This window comes from Taudactylus pleione, unplaced genomic scaffold (assembly GCF_031769625.1).
Source record: "Taudactylus pleione unplaced genomic scaffold, aTauple2 ptg000054l, whole genome shotgun sequence".
NCBI classification, from domain to species: domain Eukaryota; kingdom Metazoa; phylum Chordata; class Amphibia; order Anura; family Myobatrachidae; genus Taudactylus; species Taudactylus pleione.
This window is the reverse complement of record NW_028284456.1, coordinates 3691082-3705846: the sequence shown is the minus strand read 5'-3', so window position 1 is coordinate 3705846 and position 14765 is coordinate 3691082. Positions and strand designations below refer to the sequence as shown.

General features: G+C 43.3%; 1 pseudogene; it reads right to left on the bottom strand.

Annotated features, from left to right (window-relative positions):
• Positions 1 to 6045, bottom strand: part of LOC148535210 (leucine-rich repeat flightless-interacting protein 2-like) — a 47809-nt pseudogene extending 41764 nt beyond the window's left edge.
• Between the last annotated feature and the right edge of the window lie 8720 nt (positions 6046 to 14765).

Below are 14765 nucleotides of genomic sequence, written 5' to 3'. Positions count from 1 at the left end.
GATTAAGGCCCTCATTCAGAGCCGTACGCTCTGAGCAGAGCGCACGCTCTGAATGAGGGCCGGGCTCCATTTTCATGGAGCGTCCTCCTGGACGCTCGTATAGCTGTGGGTCACCACCCACAGGCTATACGAGCGTGCATTGTGATGGTCGCGATGGTCGAGACCATCGCGACCATCGAATTTGCGAGCCGGAGCCTGCGGTTGAGGTTTTCAACCGCAAGCTCCGGAGTGATTTTGGCTCTATCAGAGCCAAAATCACTCCCACTGACATCACTAGTGATGTCAGTGGGCCGGCTTCTGACGGGAGGCGTTCCCTTAGGAACGCCCCCGTCAGGGAGGCACGCCCCCGGCACGCCCACCAAAGGGGGCGTGCTGTCAATCAACATTGACAGCACGCCCCCTTTGATCGGACACAACGAGCGAAGGACTTTCCTTCGCTCGTCGCGTCTGGCGCATGCGCACGATGAAGCTCCCTCCATCGTGCGCATGCTCAGTCCATAACATCGACCCACTTGCGAGCGGACAGCCACTCGCGAGTGGGTCTGAATCAGGCCCTAAGTTAATTTTAAATAATAATTATTTCTTTTTTAATGGCGATTATTATTTGCAACGTGTAGGTACCGCAATGGGTACCAAGTTCGCCCCTAGTTATGCAAATTTATTCCTGGCAAAATGGGAAGAAGATTATATTTGGAGTAGCAGATACTGGGGGGCGAACTTGGTACAATGGCACAGATATATAGACGATGTTCTCTTTTTTTGGAGGGGTACACTTGAAGATTTGGAAAGTTTCTGTGTGGATCTGAATTCCAATGGATTGAATTTAAAATTCACTTTTAATGTGGATAAATTTACATGTAATTTTTTGGATCTGAGCTTGTATATAGAGAATAATTGTCTTCAAACCAAATGTTTTAAAAAACCAACAGATACTAACAGTTTTATCAATTGTGATAGTGAACATCTTGATAGATGGCTTAAAGGGGTACCTAAAAGCCAGTTCATTCGGGTCAAAAGAAATTGCAGTAACCTGAAGGTGTGTGAGGAACAAATGGATGAGATGGAGAATAATCTTTTAGCAAGAGGATATGAAAAAGGTCAAATCAAACAGACAAAATAGGTGGTGAAAAATATGGATAGAAACCTTTTTTTAAAACCAAAGATGGACGTACCCCGAAATAAAAATAGTGAATGGTCGTTCATTACGAAATATGGAAGTCATCAAAAAGAAATGGAACAAGTTTTTAAATGCCATTGGCACATTTTGAAAAAAGACCCGATTTTAAAAGATGAACTTCCAGAGAAACCATGTTTTATTTACTGTAGAGCGGACAATTTAAAGAGTAAATTGGTCCAAAGTGCACTTGATTTTTCAACCAATAACCCAGTACGCACCAAGGGGTTTCATCGCTGTGGTACCTGTAGTATGTGTATTAATGTCCCGAAATCTTGCTAAAAAATTACAGAGTTCACTGTTAAAGGCAAAATTTTTAAAATTACGGATTTTATCACGTGCCATACCACCAACGTTATTTATTTGGTGGAATGTGTATGTGGATTACATTATGTTGGACACACTTCAAGGGCCTTAAAAACACGCATGGGGGAACATGTACGCAATATTAAAAAAGGAATGGAAACACATTCCCTATCGGAGCATTTTAGGAAGTTGCATAACTGCTCTCCAAGGAATATTGTGAATTTCATGGGGATACAACACATTAAATCAACATGGAAAGATAGGGATGTTGAGACTAACCTTGCGAAGAATGAAATGAGATGGATTTTTAATTTGAAAACATTAGTTCCTGATGGATTGAACAAAGATTTTGAGTTGAAGTGGTTCATTTAATAGGCAGCTTTTTAACTAATTTTTTAGTTTTAATTAATCCATTAATTTTTTATTAACGTTTTTAATATATATATTATATATATTTTATATGTTTGCATAAAGGAATGTTCATATTTGCACCTTATTTTGTGCCCCCATTTCTACTTAAGAATGTATTTTAAAAATCCATAATCCTTGTTCTTTATCTATTTATTTATTTATGTGGACCATATGAATGATGGTGAAGGTTTCCGGGGAATTTTTTAACAGCAACACCTCTCACTATGGCAACAAGAATGACAATTTCCGGTTTGGAGGAGAAAAAACATGTTTACATAAAGACAGCCCCATGAGTAATATGGAGGAAACTATGTAAAGGAGAGAAAGATCGGAGGCATCCCACAGAGGGAGACCTAGGAGGAGAACAAGGGGAAGTGAAAAGGAATGAGATATATAGAAATAAGGAAAGAAGAAAAAAGAAAGAAAAAAAAAAAAGAAAATTTTTTTTTTTTTTGTGCACTTTAGAAGGGAGCCGTGAACCAGAAGTCACGGGATGTGTCACTTCCGGTTTCGTCATTTTTGGATCCAGGAGGAACTAATTTACTTCCTGGGTTAGGGTTATATAAGAGAGGTATGGACAGAGACTCTGCATCCTTCTGAAGAAGAGCCAGGAGGGCTCGAAACGCGTTAAGGACGGCAGAGTCAATTTAGTGAGGAGAAGCACCCTGGACCCCCAGTACCAGTTATCGTTGGTTAGTCACTGCTTGACTTGGTCCGGACGGTCAGCATTGCACCCACAATGCAGTCATACATCTTGGATCTGGTACGCAGGGCTTATGGGCCCCTCTTTTTAAAGACATTATTATACCATGCCCAATAGGCATTTGTATGGCTTTATTTAGCCTTTTTAAGATTGATTTATATGTTTGTGTGTTTTAATAAATTCACCTGATCTTTTCAATATTACACTATTGTGCTTATCTCTCTTTTTACATATTGGGAACTCCCTGGTACATCGTCCCAAGAGAGAACAGGATAGGAAAGTAGCCTATTCATTTTTCATTTTTCGTATTGATTGGCTTAGTTTAGCGCCACACGGTGGTCACACATGTTATTACTACTGTAATCAAAACTTAGACAATCAAAAGGTCGACTAACAGAATGTCAACATGGTCAAAATGTTGACATGGACATAAGGTCGATAGGAGTCATAAGGTTGACAGTCAAAATATCCACATTTAATAAATATCGACAGCCAAAATGTAGACACAGTTAAAATGTGGACAGTTATAATGTTGACAGTCATAATAATGACATGCATGATGGTATGTGTAAAACCACATTAAGGGCCTACTGGCGCTTGTATTCTGCTTAAAAAAAAAATAGTAAAATAAATAAGACATTTTATTATGATATTTAGCTATGCCTACATTTTGGTTGTTGACATTTTGCCCCTGTCAACATTTTAATGTTGACCATATGATTTGTTTATATTTTAAATGTAGACATTTCAACTGTCGACAGTTCAGTTTGTCTATATATTGTCTACATTATGTCCCTGCCAACAATATTGACTGTCTACATATTGATTGTTAACATATACTCCATGTGAACATTTTGCTTGCCTAAATAATGTGTCTGTAGACATTATGGGATCTATATTTTGATTGCATATATTTTGACTGTCTAATGCTGGGCATACACAGCCAGATAAAATGTCTGTTAGACCGACAGACATTTTATCTGGCCGGATGCCAGCCGCAGATGTCCGCGGCATACACTGGGAGAGAAATCTCACAGTGTATAGCCCGACATCCGCGCTCCGCCCCCGGGGGAGGAGAAATTTCCCTGTTCCTTCCGTATTTCCCTGTTCCTATGACTAAACATTACAATATAACAAATATACATAGAAGAGAGGTTATTTGTGCGCCTAGAGCAGAGGTGTATGAGGGGGATGCAGTGATGTTGCGGCTGCCGGTCACAATCCCGACGGCAGAATGCCGGCTAGGGATTACTGATAGGCATCGAAATACCGACGCCTACAACAATCCCAATGTTGGAATGTAGAACGACGCGGGACCAAAACGAGGCAAGTACGGTCCACGCGTCCTCATAGCCGTGGGTGGGGTGGGGGGTGGGAGGGTTAGGTATAGGACACCCCGTGGGGATTTAGGGTTAGGCACCGACCTGGGAGGGTTAGAGTTAGGCTAGGGGAAGGGGGGGCTAGGGTTAGGCACCCCCGAGGGAAGGATAGGGTTAGGTAACCCTCTGGGAGGGTTAGGTTTAGGATACAGGGAGGGGGGTTAGGTTTAGGCACCCCAGGAGGGAGGTTAGGGTTAGGCACTAAGGGGGGAGGTTAGGGTTAGGCACCCCTAAAGGAGGTTTGGGTTAGGGGGGGAGAGGGAAGGGTTAGATAGTTTACTCATCTCCGTCGGGAACTCCGCTATTTGGCCTGCCGGCGTCGGGATTTCGAGAGTCCGGCGGTCATTCATACCGATCCTGTATGAGGATATATCTATATGTTCTTAATGAAAATGCAGCTTCCACAATTAGAGGCCAGCTGCTTTTCCCATCCATGCTCTCCTCTAGCCTTGTTGGAAGGAACATGTTGTGATTCTCTGGAGGCTGAAAGATCCTATCAGAAGATTCCAGGAAGTTCTTTCTGTATTCTGATAGGCTGTCTCAGTCTTCCAGAGAATCTCAAAGCAGCAGTCCAAGCACCAGACCTGGTGCAGACGGCAACTGCGTATGTGCATTATCTGCCTATTATTTTCAAGATATCTCCCCTTATCAATATGAATATGTCGACCCCGCCAGCTTCTGTCTCCCAGCACTCTGCCGTAGGTTTCTTAACTGTGCTGATTACTAGTGCTGCTGCAGGGGTGGCTGGGCAGCATGTCTAAATGGCCACACACTGCCTCTCTAATGCTACAGGCAGTGCTCAGCCAGAACTACAAAGACTGGGTATCCTAACCTGCTGGTGTCCCCATGTCACTTGGCGCCCAAATGCAATCACTTCCGTTGCCTACGGGAGTTACACCACTGATTTAAGGTGTCAGTTACCGTATATTAGGCTATATCCAGTGCTAAGTATAATGTGCAGGGCTTTATCTGGTACCACTTATGAAGATCTACACATGAAGCGAAGTTTAATAGAGAGAGCAATACTTGGTTCCAAGAGTGGAGGTGAAGAGAACAGAGGACCTCATTCAGAGGCGGTCGCAAGAAGCGATCGCTCTCTCTGAATGAGGAAGGGCGCTTCCTTTTTTTGGTGCGGCCTCCCGGTCGCAAGCTAAGCTGTGGGTTACCACCCACAGCTTAGCTAACGACCAGGGTGATGGTCGCGATGGTGATCACCATCACGACCATCGGGGCTTGCGACCAGACACTAAGCTTGGGTCTGGGCACTCGCAAGCCCCAGGGAGCTTTCTGCTCTGATGGAGCAGGAAGTTCCCCACTGACATCACTGATTATGTCAGTGCGGCTGCCCACAAAACGGTAGACATTCCTTAAGGAACGCCTCCGTTTTGGAGACAACCCCCCCCGGTCCGCCTACAAAAAGGGGTGAGCTGTCGATCAACATCGATAGCCACCCCTTTTGTAGCGAGCTCCGGAGGGAGAGAGTTTCTCTCTCGCTCCGGGGCTTGTGCAGTGCGGCCGCTGCGCATGCGCAGGGCTACCCATTGACCCGGTTGCGAGCACATCGGTGCTTACGACCGGGTCTGAATGACCTCCAGAATGCGTATGTCTTCTGAGTATGAGAGAGATCGAGACATATCAGGTGAAGCCCTGGACCCATGTGTCTTTGGACAGACCCTCTGATGCTGCCTTCTACTCATACTCACAATTATTAAAAGTGAATTGTACATCATCGCTAAAAATAGTTAATAGCACCTAACTTTTTTCTATTTTCAATTCTTCAGTTTATGTCTACAAAACCAGAAAATAATTCTGTCCATTTGCAAATAGGTCTGTATACAATAGAAATAAGAAAATGCAATTTTAGGTACAAAACATTTCTATTTAGAAAAAAAATGCATAATTTCTCAATGTATTTCTAATGCTGTATATGGATGTGCATTTATAAGATGTCTTACCCACAGTTTATTCAGCAAGGCATCAGGATCCAAAAAACTTGTGGCATCTCTCTTTTCTCTATGAAAAGTCGCTCCCCTTTGTGGAAATAAATGGCTCTTGTACTTCGGATATTGCATTATGAGATGAGGATGGTAGAATAAAGCTTTCCATATGATTACTAAATAATCACAGTTACATCCCTCACACTAAGTAACTATCCCCGTACGCACATATATCACTTGTGAACAATAAGTCTTTCAGTAGCTTTGTAACCTTAAATTTAGTCTTTTTTTAAATTATAATTCTGTCATGCTGTAGTGAGACATCACATAATATTTAGCTTTTACTTTCATGTCAATATAAAGAAAGGAGGCAAATAATTAATTAGGATCATCTTAAAGTTGAACAAAGCTAAAAGAAACAAAAGAAAAACAAATAATACTTATCTGCCGTATGCCCTGTTTTAGCCACCATTTCTTAATCCAAGTACTGTAGATTAAGAAAAATGAGAACTGCTACACAATAAATTGCGGAGTGACCTTAAGAAAGGTGTTTAATATGGAGACAAGAAATCTTAATAAAAAATAACAAAATCTGCCAACTGTATTAACTCTCAACTATCACCGACCTAATCCTTATATATGAAATATATACTGATAGTATACCAATTATTATTTGGATTATATCTAACTTCTAATGTGAATCTAACCCGGGATTACGTGATTTTAGTGATTGTATCAGATTGTGTTATGATCGTAATCAGGGCTGTCGAGAGCAGTGACGGGCCCAGGTACTGGGTGTGTGTGACCAAATCAAGGAGACATAGTCACGCCCCCTCCCAAACATTTTTAAAAACTACTATGCATGGCGACACACGCTTGGCAGTAGGTTGATTTTGTGGTCTATAGGTAAGTAGCCTAACCCTAAACCCTTTCCCTCCCCCTAAACCTAACTTTCCCCCCGCAGCCTAACCCTAAACCTCCACCTAATACTGATACCGTCAGGTATTCTGACTGCTGTCGGGATTCCAGTGCTGGTATTCTGAGCGCCTGCATCCTGACTGCCAGGAGGGGGACTACATGCCCCAGCCAGACCCATCCAGCTGGCTCAGGTAAATAGTACCCACTCCCCCCTCTCTCAGCTCCACTGATTGAACCAGAAATATTAGAATGATATGTTAGCCACTTTATTAGGTACACCAGTAAACTTGCATGTTATTGCAAATATCTGATGAGCCAGTCATATGGCTGCAACTCAATGTGTAAAACTATGCAGACATGGTCAAGAGGTCCAGTTATTGTTCACACCAAAAATCAGAATGGGCAAGAAATGTTATGTTATCTCAGTGAATTTAACAATGGTATGATTTTTGGTGCCATGTGAAGTGGTGATTTGAGATTTTAGCAGAACAATCTCATGAGTTTATAGATAATAATGAGCAAAACAAAAAACATCCAGTGAGTGGCAGTTCTGTAAGAGAATGATGCCTTTTTTTGAGGCAGGTCAAAGGAGATTGATCAGGATGGTTCACACTGGCAATAAGGCAAGAGTAACTCAAATGATCATAGGTTGCAATAGTGGTATGCTGATGCACAGCAGACTACACAGGGTGCAGGTCAACAAAAAGTACAGGTGAACATTGGAAAGACTAGTCTGATGAATCTCAATTTTTGCTGTGACATGCAGATGGTAAGGTCAGAAATTAGCAAGAATGGTAGTGGTAGTGTAATGATGTGGGGAATGTTTTCTTGACACAGATTAGGCCACTTAATCCCAACTGCAACAGGCTACCCGAGTATTGGTGCCATAGGCCAGTGACGTGTGTTGAGGTCAATGTCTGGGTTGGGTCAATGGAGTGCCGGGAGCCCGTCTCACCCCCTACTTACTGTAACTCTGTCCTCACTATACGAAGCTTCAGTGTCTACTGATTCTCCTACTTGCATCATAAACTGTGTCTCTTCCTCCCCTTGCTGCTGCTGCTGACTGATCTCCGGTAGGTCTCTGTGCAGTCTACTCCCTGGTCCCTTTACACATAAAAGGTGTCCATCTGTGTTCAAGGTGCAGCCCCTGCCATGGCGCCCAGCAGTGTACAGAAGTGGAGGACAGTCAGCCGCAGCCTCCCCCATGTGACACTCACTGTGACTGTCTGAGTCTCCGAAACCCGGCAACCAAAAGCCCTGGCTGCATCTATTGGGATGGAAGAGAGACGTCTCTACGTAATAATGTCTCCCCGCCTGAGGCTCCCACAGTCCCTTGAGTGAAGTCAGTGTCACTCTGAGAAGCTGCTGCCATTGGGTGGGTCGGGCAGGGAGTGGCGCTGCGCTGTGTGGCACTCAGTGGACAGAACCTGCCAGGTGAGGTCACCCCAAACCCTGCATTGCTACTACAACATGTGCAGCAGCAGAGGCAGACCGTTTGCGACAAAGGTGTCTGGTCTACACACAACTCGATGACAATAAGCACAGCTAGCAGACACTCAGCCACCAGCACAATAATACTCTATATTAGTAGCCACATAATAAGCACATCATTAAAGCAAATCTGCCCAATTGCACTCAGCTCATACAGGAGAATGAGAGGTGTGTATTTGTGGGACACGCAAAATACCCTCTCAGATATGCACATATGTATTTGTCTATTATGTGCTAAAATTGTAATAAATGAATACAGCATCATTATGTTAATTACTCATCGCTCCCCCACAGCCAAAAGTCACACCGATATTTGTGGGTTTTTTTACATTAATTTTAAGTGAGCGGTAGTATTTATAATTGCAGTAAGGTTATTAGATCTGAAAATAAACAGTATGTGAAAAATATCTAAATATAAAAATATACATAATATATATAAAGCAGGTCAAATGATCCTCTGTTAGCTTCTAATGTATTAACAGTTTCTTATATAGCACAGCATATTCCGTTGATAATGATTTTTGCTATATAGGCAGTTTGGGAGACACCAATGCTCTTTCTCGCACAGGGCACCAAAATGTGTACTTACACCTCTGCCCGAGGGTTCATGTGGGCATTAGAAAAAGGTGCAGCAGTATATAGTGCTGGAAATTTGGTGATTACGTGCGGTGAGGTAAATGGCTGGGGAGGCACTGGCAAGTATCAGAGCCAGATTTACGGATACATATAAGAACCTGAGGGTTCATGTAGGCACTATACAAAGGTGCAGCAGTATATAGTGCTGGAAATTTGGTGAGTTTTGAACAGTGCTCGGCGGAAAAGGCAGACAGGGGAGGCAGTGCTTCACCTGCCATACACTTTTTACTCCAGAGTTTTGACTATAAAAATGATTAGAATAATACAAATAGGTATACTCCAAATATTTGACTATAAAAATTATAAGAAAATAATTTGAGAAAATATTATAAATATATTCTCAAATTATTTTCTTATAATTTTTATAGTCAAATATTTGGAGTATACCTAAGTATGACAGGAAAGGCTCTGCTAACCTGCCTCACCTGACTGCACATCACTGAGTATTACTGGCCATGGTGTGGCCCCGCCCCTAGCTCTGTAAGCAGTGTCTGAGAGGTGAGGCTCACCTCTTGTCTCTCCCTGCAATTCTAGGGAGCTCCGCAGATTTGGACAGGTTTAATGAACAATTTATTACAATAAACAAAGAAGATGTTTATAAGTTAGAAATATCTTCGTAGTATTATTCTAATTGTTTTCATATCAAAACTCTGGAGCATGACAGGGAGTATGATAGGGGAGGGAGTATGACAGTGGAGGCTCTTCCTCCCCTGCCTACACGTTCCTGCCATAGGCATATATATAATGGGTGCTGACCATGATATGCATGAAGTCTTTCGACATACTAATGGCTACAGGATAATACACAATATGACAAAGCACACATCATCTTAAACTGGTTCCATGACCATGAGTTCAGTGTATGCCTATGGGATGCGGTGGAATGTGAGATTCATGGTATGAATGTGTAGCTAACAAATCTGCAACCACAGCATGATGCTATTAGCAGTGGCGTAACTAGGATATTTGGAGCCCAGGGGAAGATAAAAAATGGAGCCACCCTCCCCTCTATGTGCGCACGTTGAAGGCGCGCCCCCGCCAAAAAGTGGGTGTGGCCACAATGACCAAGGGAAGTGGCCACTGAAAAATGACATGACACACCACCATTTCTCTTCACTCTGGGAGCATTCCTTTCCATTCCATATGCATCTTAATGCCCCCAGTAGTAGTGCCCATTATGCCATGCCCCTTGTAGTAGTGCTCCTTGTGCAATGCCCACTGTAGTAGTGCCCCTTATGCAATGTCACTTGTTGTAGTGCCTCTTTTATGCAGTGCCCAATATATAGTGTCCCCGGGAGTGCCCGTTATGCAGTGCCCCCTGTAATGCCCAATATTCAGTGCCCACATAGTGCCCAATGTATAGTGCCCCAGATACAGTGCCCCTTATGGAGTACCCCCAGTAGTGCCCTTTATATAGTGCCCCCTATGCAGTGCCCCCAGTAGTAGTGTTTTTTACACATAAAATACGCAGACACACACAGACAGACAAAATTATACTTACCGGAATCCCCGCTTCTTGGGTGCAGAAGCCAATGAGTCTGTCTGACTCTCATTGGCTGCTAAAACAAAAACACCACTGCCGGGTAGTACGAGTGTGCTACCCGGCGCAGGCGGTGGTGTGTGCGGTCCACACTACACACTAACCTGGATGATTGATGCGACGGAACCCCCCTGCGCCTCCAGTGCCCAGAATCTCTAAGGAATGTTTTAATCACCTTGTTGTTTAATATGGAATGGGACTGAAATGCCGGCGGCCGAAGGGAGGAAATCCCATCAGCGGCACTTAAGTAACCTAACCCTCCCCTCTCCCCCCCTAACCCTCACCTCCCCCCTAGTGCCTAACTTTAACCTCTCCTAGGGATGCCTAAACCTAACCCCCCCCCTCCCCGCATCCTAAACCTAACCCTCCCGGGGGGTTGCTTAACCCTCACCTCCCCCCGGTGGTGCCTAACCCATAACCCCCATTCCCCTGGCCTAAACCTAACCCTCCCCGGGGGATGCCTAACACTAAGTCCCCCCCCGGGGTGCCCTAAATCTAACCCTCCCCCCACGGCTAAGAGGTCAGACGCCCCAGACTTACCTTGTTCGGGCCGTTCTGGATTCCAGCGTCAGGATGATAGACGTCGATATCTCGACGCCTATCATGAATCCCTATCCGGCATCCAGCCGCCTGTCACATAACTACATACCGTTTAATACATACTACGAAGAATTCATAGCTCTTGGAAGAAAGTGATAAAGGGGGTGGGGGATCTACCCAGTGCTGGTGAATAGGTTTACCTAATAAAGTGGCCACTGACAGTATGTATGACACACATACAAACTATGTGTGGATGTAACCATGATGGGATGCGGTCAGAAACCCGACCGATGGGATTCCGGCAGTTAGAATACCAGCACCGGCATCCCAACCACCGGAATCCCGAAGGTAAGTACTGAGCTAAGGAGGAGGGTTAGGGGTCATGCCCTAGTGGGGGCTAGGGTTAGGATGTGGGGGAAAGTTAGGTTTAGGGTGTGGGGAGGGAGGATTAGGTTTAGGCACAGTGGAGAGATGGTCAGTAGTAGGGTTTAGGTTAGGGTTTACCTTTAGGCATCAGCATTATAACCTGGACGGGATTCCGGCATCGGGATTCTGACTGACAGGATCCTGAGCGCCGGCATCCCGTACCGAACCCAACCATGATTAATAGAACTATGACAGAAGTTCGCTTTAACATACAGTAGGTGCTCTCATTTTAGTCACGTTGGCCTGGCATGTCAATGCTTTTTTAAAATTGAGTAGTTTTTATTTTGCATTTAGAAAAATATACATCAATGCATTTCAAAAAAGAAAACCAAACAGCAAATTAGATCATATATGATTTTCACAAGGCATAGATAGCATATAATCACGCTCATCATTACCTCATTATTACATCATATTTCACCATCACATATATTATATAAGTAAGCTCAAATGTATACCTTTGCTACCAGAACATTAGTTATATTATCAGTAACAACTAATATAATACATCCCCTATAAAAAAAGAAAAAGAAAGAAGAAAAATATTATGCTAAACTGAACAACCAAGACACTTTTCTGATGCACTGTACCACCCAAAACCACATAATAGCACCTTAATCCTAAAGATATTATGAACCATTACTAAATTGACTCAGTATGATCTATTTGAATTTATGAATCTTTCGACACCTCAAAAAATCTAGATTTTGTCCATTTATTCCAAACCCTGTCAACTTTAGCCTCAGACTTGCGTGACATATACATACAGTATATTTTTCGTGTAGCACTGTGGAGTTTATAAGCGCTTTCCAGGAACCAAAGTCAGGTCCCCCCAAAGCCAACCAGGATCTAGCAATAATAACCTTGGCTAGGGTGCATAAATTAATAACCAATTGTGTAGTATATCTAACATCTCGGGAAGTATTATTCCAAGGACACAAACACTGGGAGTTAATGTAGAAATAGGAACACCCATATCAGCTATTGTTTGAGTAACCCTGTCCCAAAATAGACTCACAACAGAGCAATCCTGTATCAAATGCCAGAAGGTACTAGACATCACACACTTTGGACAGGTATCAGTAGCTCTCCCCGCAAACTGCATGAGCTTGACGGGTGTGTGATACGTCCTGTGTAGAATAAAAAGCTGTATCTGCTGGAACCTAATTGAAGCAGTGGAGCATCTAGGAGATTCCATAGCAATGTTCCAGGATTCATCACTTAAGGGGCCTATATCAGCCACACATCGTTTCCTGAAGGCCAGGGAGATTAGAGCAATGATGAGCAGATAACATAAAAGAATATAAACCTGATATGGTTCTGCGCGACCCTATGGCCAGTAATAATCTTTTAAGAGGAGAATCCGTTATATTTGGGGAAGAATTAGAGAACTGGGCATTTAAGGCATGTCGTAGCTGAAGATAACGGTAAAAATATGAATTTGGTAAATTGAATTCATCTCTCAATTGGGAGAAAGCCTTAAGCACACCATTCTCGTATAATTGACCAATAGATATCAGGCCCCTGGAGCCCCATACCCCATCCACCTGGATAAAAGACAATTCGGGCACCACTCTGGAATTCCGTAATGGGGTGTCTGGGTCTATCTTCTCGTATTTAATCAATTTAGTGACTAGCTGCCAGATTTTATTGGCCTGATAGAACACAGGGGAGTCCCTAATGGAGCACCCCTCCGCTAGTAGAGCCTGCATAGGAGTATGTCCCGGAGACGACTGGGACACTAACATATACACTAACTCATTCGCATGTTCATCCTGTAGCCATAAGCGTAAATGCGCCAGCTGCGATGCAAAGTAATACAACTGAAAGTGAGGAAGGGCAAGACCCCCTGCACTTCTAGGTCTAGTAAGATTATTCAGTTGAATCCTAGGGCGTCTATTCATCCAGACCAGAGAGGATACCATGCTGTTTAGTTTTCTAAATATAGATAGAGGTATATATACTGAAGATTGTTGGAATACATACAGAAATTTAGGTTGAACAACCATTTTGATCAAGTTAACTCTACCGGTTAAAGTCAGGGGCAGTTTATTCCATGCGCGAGATTTTCCCCGAAGATATTCAAATAAAGGATGAATATTAACACGGACATAATCTCGAGGGCAGTTAGTGACCCAAATTCCCAGATATTTGAATCTATCAACCCACTTTAGGGGAAGAGAGATAGCAGGGGAGGTGGGACATGACCCACGAAGCGGCATAATATGGGATTTCCCCCAGTTAATCTTTAGGCCAGAATATATACCAAAATTTGAAATGACCCACGAAGCGGCATAATATGGGATTTCCCCCAGTTAATCTTTAGGCCAGAATATATACCAAAATTTGAAATGACCCGAAGAACCACCGGCATGGACACAGCATAATCAGCCAAAAACAACAAAAGGTCATCAGCATACAAAGCAACAGTGTCACTACCGCTACCTGCCCTAAGACCAACTTTGTCGGTATGAGAACGCAGCCTGCATGCCAGCGGCTCCATGGCCAGAGCAGACAAGGCCGGGGACAGAAGACATCCCTGTCTTGTTCCCCTAGCTAACGGAAAAGAAGATGAGACATAACCATTAACTGAAATTCGTGCTCTAGAAGCCACATATAATAACTATACCCATTTGATAAAATGTGGACCTATCCCGAGGGCCCTCATAACTTCCCATAAATACTGCTATTCCACGGAATCGAATGCTTTGGCCGCATCAAGCGACACTATAACTGAAGGAGATTCATCCTCATGAGAGATCTGGATTTGAGTAAACAATCGCCGAAGATTTTCTGAGGTAGATTTACCTGGCATGAACCCCGCCTATTACTTGATTAAGTCGCAAAGATAACAATTTAGCCAAAATTTTTGCATCTGTGGATATAAGGAAAATAGGTCTGTATGATTCTGGGACCAGGAGACCCTTATCCGGTTTTGGAAGGACCACTATCACCGTCTCGGACATGGAGGCAGGAGGGACAGCCCCTTCAAATAATGAGTTATACAAATCCAGTAATCTAGGAATGAAAAATAATACATGTTTTTTGTAAATTTCTAAGGGGATTCCATCAAGTCCGGGAGCTTTCCCGCCAGGAAATTAATTAATAGCTATTTTAATCTCCTCACCATCCAAGGGAGCATCCAAAAATTCTCTAGCCTCATCGGTAAGAGTAGGGAGCTTAACACAATTGACATAATCCCGCAACTCTTCCTGGCTACAAGTCAAACCAGAAGAATATAAGTCCCTATAGAAATTCAAAAAAACTTCTGCAATTTCTGTAGTCTTATCCACAACAGAACCAG